At 42.9% G+C, this 6,717-nt stretch overlaps 1 protein-coding gene across 1 annotated transcript in view; it reads right to left on the reverse strand.

Moving 5' to 3' along the window:
• The window catches only part of KATNAL1 (katanin catalytic subunit A1 like 1), a 113,400-nt gene that overhangs the window by 16,709 nt on the left and 89,974 nt on the right, over positions 1-6,717 (reverse strand). The window lies entirely within an intron of this gene.

Here is a 6,717-nt window from a genome sequence, read left to right on the forward strand (position 1 = left end):
GGATATGGTTTCTTGTGTAGGGTCACTGTGGGGCCTAATCCACATATGTCTCTCAGGAGAGCTGGGAAGTTATTTGCATAAGATCTCCTAGGTTTCTTGGGAGCGTCTACAAGAGGACGGTGGAGCAGCTGAAGGGCAGATTCCCCACGTTTAGGACCCAGCTACCCAAGGGAAACTCTAGCAAAAACCCCAAAGGGGAGTACTTTGGGAACGCAAGCTCTCACACCACCTCAAGGCAAGAGTGAGCCAGCAAACACTTGCTCTGCTTCAGGGGGCATCTCAGTCGGTACAATCTACCATGGTGCCACGAATAGCCATAGTCTCTTCAGCTCCTCTGAGGCCCTTCCTAGAGAAGGGGGTGCTCTTGTGAGCCAGACCACAACTACAGTAGACTTCCACTACATTTGGTTCAAAACATTTCTTAAGCACCTCCTGGAGCAGGGAGCGGGGGGGGGAGGGGGAGGTGGGGGAAGGTGGGGGAGGCAACACCAATAGGTGTGATTCTTGTCTTCAAAGGCTCTTATGGTCCAGTGAGGAAGAGAGAGATGTGCCATCAAAACCAGAGCAGTGGTTTATCTTTTATCTTACTGCTTTATGTCTTCCTGGTGGCTGGAGCCTTCCATCATTATGTAATTACCTTTTTGTCTCTAGTAATTTTCTTTGCTTTGAAGTCTACTTTAACCAGACATTAATATAGCCACTCCTGTTTTTTATTATTACTACTACTATTATCATTAATGTTTACATGGTATATCTGTTTCTATTCTTTTACTTTCAACCTACCTACCAGTTATATTTGAAGTATGTTTCTTGTAAACAACATAGGTTGGGCCATTTTTTAAATCCACTCCGTCAATTTCTGTCTTTTGATAGTTATAGTTAGACCATTTTAGGTAACCATTCATGTATTAGGGCTTAAATTGGCCACTTCATTATTTATTTTGTTTGTTTCCTCTAATTCCACCATTTCCCTTTTCTTACCTTCCTTTGCATTACTTGAACATGTTTTAAGATTCCACCTTGATATATTTATAACATTTTTGAGTATCTTGTTCTGCATATAGATATTACAATATACATATGTAACTTATCGAAGTCTACGGTATCAGCATCAACTACTTGTGAACGATGGATAGAAAACATTTCCATTTTGGTCCCTCGACACTCCCCATTTTTAAAATATACTTTTTGTTTTTAAGTAGGCTCCACAACCAGCGGGAGCCCCATGTGGGGCTTGAACTAATGACCCCAAGACCAAGACCTGAGCTGAGCTCAAGCATTGGACATTTAACTGACTGAGCCACCCAGGTACCCCTAAAATATACTCTTCTTAAGAATTTTCTCCACATATATTGAACACTACATCAGATGGTGGTAGAATTTTGGCTTGAAACTTCTGATATGTTTAAGAAACTCATGAGAAGTAGGATAGTCTATTTACCCCTCTTTTTTTTTTTTTTTTTTACCCATTCTAATGTTCTTTTTCCCTTTTCCGATCCAAGCCTTCTTCTATTATCATTTCCTTTATGTATTGGGAACTTTCATCAGCCATTCTGAAAAGATAGGTTTCCTAGCAACAAAATCTCTTACTTTTTTGTTGTCTGAGAATGTCTATTTCCCCTTCATTCTTGAAAGATATTTTTGCTGGTTATAGAACTGATGGTTGACAGTTCTTTTCTTTCAGTTCTTGAAAAATGTTGTGCCATTTTCTTCTGGACTTCATGGTTTCAGATGAGAAATATGCTGTTATTTGAGTTAGTATTCCCCTATACATGATGCATTATTTCTCTCTGGCTGCTTTCAAGATTTTTTTTTTTTTTTTTTGGTCTCTAGTTTGTAAAAGTTTAATGATGATGTGTCTTATCATGGGTTTCACGCCATTTGGGTTTACCCCATTCAGATTTCCCTCAGATTCTTGAATCTGTAGATTTATGGCTTAACCCCGCTGATGCCTTCCCAGCAAAAGTGGGGCACTAACTCTCACTGGCCCACTGCCTCCTAGGACCCCACAGACCCCTGGCAGTGGGGAAGTTGAGGGCTCCCTCACACTGCTTTGTTGCTGCAGGACTGGGGCAGAAGGTCAGCAACTTGCTGGGCCCTGCTGACACTGGGGAAAAGGAAGAGAGCAATCAGCACACCAACTAGCCTTCTACATCACTCTGCCTCTCTCATACCAGGTAAGTGTCAGACTCAACTACCTACTGGACTCTACTGATATTACCCAGGGAAACAGGGGCACAGCCTGCTTTCTCTGGGCAGAGACTAGAAGATCAGCTACGCACCTGGCCCACAGACAACTTCCTGTGGGGAATTAGGGCACCACCTGCTTCCACCAAGTCGGAGGTAGAAGATTACAAAGATCTCTGCTTACCCCTACTCCAGGGGATTGGAGTGCTACCGCCTGCTTCTGTGGGCAGTGGAAGAAGATCAGCTCTCTGTTCAGCCCTGCTGAAACTCTGGGGGCAGGGTTCTTCTCCTGGTGTTTGGCTGGAGCAGGGCGAGTATTGCCAATAAGGATTTCTGTTGCTAGGTGACCCCTTTCTTGGTCTATTGGCAATGGGGAACAGGCTTTTCTTGAAGATTCTTTTGGTCTATGCCTGTTGGCAATTCCAGGTTGGAAGCTTCTGTAGAGCCCTGTCCAGAATTTATAGAAGGCAATAAAGAAACCCAGGGGACCGACCACTGTGCTGTTCCTCAAGTCCCAAGGGCCCTGGGAAGTCTGCCTTCTTCTTTCTGCCTTTCAGAATCTTCTTAAGCTTGTTTGTTGTGTTATGCCCATGGCCCTTTAGCTGTGGGAGGGAGGAGCTGGGAGGAATGGGGCTACTTCATCTCGGCTGTAACAGGAAGTCGGACTGTATCTGCCATGTTTAGGAGAGGTCAGATAGGCTGCAAAGGACCTACAGTTCCCTTTTGGGTTACAGGCAATCACAAAGTTCCTTCATGACCAGCGGGGTGGGGAAGTACAAGAAGCCAGTGAGGTTGCCAAAAGGTTGCTGTGACATGGAAGGGCAAACTTTTATTGCTTTAAACATAAAGCCTTTCCCACAAATTAAGTAATGATCCAAGAACCCTGTACATTGAACCAGTTTCAAAACATAAACTACAGACTTTATAGAGCACAGCTCACTTTCCCATGTTGCATGCATACATTTGGTTACTATTGTTTACTACTCAGTAGGCTACCCAAAGTACTTAAAACAAAAACCACCATGGGCACCAAAAGTAAGCCAACATTTCTAGACCCTAAATTCTAACATTTCCTAACTGTGGCTTTTTCAGACATTGTCTTCAAAGGCCCTTTATGAAGCATAACGTACACAAGGCACTGTGGTCGCATCCAGGCATGCTGGAGCAGCATGCGTGGTTAATTTAAATGGGCTTTCCGGGGAATGTGGTGTGAAGAAATCAAATCAATAAGATGTCCACTGAAAAGGAAGACTTTGATATGCTGCAAGGAACAGTGACTTTTGTCCCCAATTTCTGACATCTCTTTTAACATGAAGTTTTAAAACATCTGTTTCTGAAGCTGAGCAGGAAATCTCTAAGCAGCCATAATTCTTTGGTTGTGTCACATGGCAACTACAGGCTGTCTGCATTTTTTTTTTAATCCTACCAGGAAATCTTTCTTTTTCCTTTTAAACCAGTTCAAAGCAGAGCATTTAATGGGCATTTATATGTAGGGAGAGTTTGAGAGGCCACTTTTACAAATGGTGTCATGAGATGAGTCATGGTCAAGGATGCAATTCTGCTTGCAGGGTTATGAATGGGGCTGCTTCCTTAGCAAGCCAGAGGCAGGAGGGAGACCACCTGATTCGGCATCAGTGTCACAGAAAAGGCAAATTGCAAATGTATTTGTCAGGTACCTCTCTTCTGGGCACCTCTTTGAAGCAAGAATGACTGTTCTGGCCCTTTGTTTGAATGAATGGCTTTTGGAACTCTGTTTCCAATCTCTGTGACAGTGGCTTATATCGCTTCAGCGTCCGTGGATTAGATGGAGAGGGTGCGCGAGTATGTGAGCTTGTGTTTGCCTACGCAGTAGGGGAAGGTCAAGGTAGTGTTTTTTTTTCCTTGATGAAATATATGAAGTGCCATATGGTGGAGCAACCTGAGAATATCAGGTGTGCCCGCATCAGAATCTGATGTGCTGTTACCATGGAGACGTTAGCTCCCTCTGCAATGCAGGCCTCTATTGCCACCCCCCCACCCCCCACCCCCACTCCGCTCTGAGGAGCTTACGTGTCTAATAGGAGCAGATGCTTTGACATACAAAAGAAATAAACCTTGAAGGCAAGCCTTTAGCAATTTCTGATTTCTTTTTCCTTGATTCTTCCTAGAGTTTTCTCCCTCTCTACTCATGGCTCCTACTTGAGCCCAAAGCCTTGGTGAAATAGTAACAATAATAGTGACATTTATTGAGATGGTACTTTGTTATACGTATAGTATCTACCCTTTTAGAAGAAAAAACCAAGGCTTCAAGAAAATAGGAGATTTTATACCAAAGTCATAAATCTCTTAAATAAGTTGTCCAAGATAGAACATGAACCCAGATCCATCTGACTTCACCCTGTGCACTTAACTTCCTGTCAATGATGAAGTCATTATATCTGGAGTATACCTTTTCAAAGAATCATCAAGCTTTTTTGCCCTAGCTGGGCTTTTCTAAGTAAATGCCCCAGGTACTCAGAGATGAGAATAGACTAAGAACTGAGAAGCAAAAGCAAAAGGATGTGAAGTTCCTGAGGGTTTTATAATAGCCAAGTCATGACTTACTAACAGGACATGCCACAACCACACTGAGAATGAAAGGCTAAGCATTACTGAACATCTGTGTGTCATTCATTCTTTCATTAAATACGTATTGAGTCCTACCTTATGCCAAGCATTGTTCTGAGTCCCGTGGATACAGCAGTGAACAAAACAAATGGACAAAAATCCCTGCCTGTGGGGACTCCCTGGGCTCCCCAGTCTGTGTCTGTGTCAGGCATTTGGCCCTGGGAACTTGGAATGGGGTAAACCATGGTCCTTCCCCTGAAGTTTAAGAAGCCAAGACAGATGTGCTAGAACTTAACTGTAATGCACTGTGAACAGTACGGAGCGAGGTACAAAGTGCTGTGAGTGGTGGATTATTGGGTGGGTGTGGATGAACGGTTCCAAGGTTTTTCTCACTAGCTTAGGCGACCGAGGCCCTCAAGAGATCCCAGATCCACTGACGTGCCTGGAGGTCCTCTAGGAGCCTCACGACAAACTTCTGGGAAGTTGGAACCCCCTCAGGTAACACATACTGGCAAAGGCCTTTGTCATGTAGTGACCCTTATACCAGGTCTTCCTAAGTTGCGCAACAAGCAATTGATTAAATATAGGATTTTACATCTGTTTCTACCTCATTTCATTTCTTTACATTTCATTTTGCTCATTCCAGCTCTTCCTTCCACCTACTGAGCTCTTTTTAAAATGGTGTTTCAATAATCTTCAATATAATCTGTCCTTCCCAGCTTTGGGCCATCTAGAAATTTGATATCTTCATCTTCACCTTCTACCAAAACACTTGGATAGCAAGGTCATGTACAAGGTCCTTTGGCATGGTCTTAAGCCTGCTTTCTAGTCCAGCACAGATCTACTAATTAATGCCCTTTGATATAGTCATTCTATTAGCCAAGAACCCATGTAACTATCATTCAGGTTACATTGCTCTACCTTGTCCATAAGGACATGGTTGGAGATGTTGCCAAAAGTCTTGGCAAAGATCCCTCTTCCACCCCCAAAGGCGCGCACACACACACACACACACACACACACACACACACACACACCCCTCTACCTTGGTAGAGGTTGGGGAGATCGCAATTGCTTTAAAATTCCAAATGAAAGATGAGAATACCCAAGTATCTGGCTCTAGCCAGCCTAGTACACTCAGGCCTGTTGTTCACACTTGGGTTTTGCTGCAATGGTGCCAAATGTCAGTCAAACAGAAGTGAAATGTTACCAGACAACTGTCCCATTTTGTTTTATTAATTTTTGAGTAGACAGGCATGGTGTCACAGCAACACACACACACAGTTCGGTGTTAGCATTAAATACAACTTAAAACAAAGCAAATCTAATACATTTTAATGAAACGCAGAGCCATGATTATGCCGAGTGGTAATAAAATAGGAGTGATAAGACATTCACAACAATTGAAGTAACTTTCTTACCCAGTAAAAAACCCCTGGGGTGAGAGGTAGGTAAAGAGAGGTCCTAAAAAAGGAAGAAGGGAAAAGGGGAAGGGAATTAGGACCATCTAGTAAGATCAGGTGTAAGAGTGGGTTTTGCCCTTCTTTAAATCAAGCAATTCCAAGCACTGTAGTGTTTCCAATCCCTGGAGGTGGCTGAATTTACGAGCTAGGAATTTGGGCAAGGAGAAGAGAGTCTAAGAGTATCTGTTTGGTTCTTCTAAAAGAAACCAAAGAATTTTAAAAATCAAAATAAACTAAAATCAACCAAAGCTGATTCTAGGAGGACTACTAAGATACTAAGGTGAAAGATAGTGCCTCCCTCAAGAATGGCAAGCAACAAGAGAAAAGCAGACATTCCTATGCAAGAGTTCTTTACCAGGGAAACAAAGAAATTGATGATTCAATTAAAATCATCCAGGAAGCTTTTTAAAAATTCAGACACCTAGATCACTCCAAAGCCCGCAAAATCAGGATCTCAAGGGAAGGCGTATAGGCATGTGTA

The sequence above is a fragment of the Leptonychotes weddellii genome, chromosome 3, assembly GCF_054177405.1.
Source record: "Leptonychotes weddellii isolate Sample4059 chromosome 3, ASM5417740v2, whole genome shotgun sequence".
Lineage (NCBI taxonomy): Eukaryota > Metazoa > Chordata > Mammalia > Carnivora > Phocidae > Leptonychotes > Leptonychotes weddellii.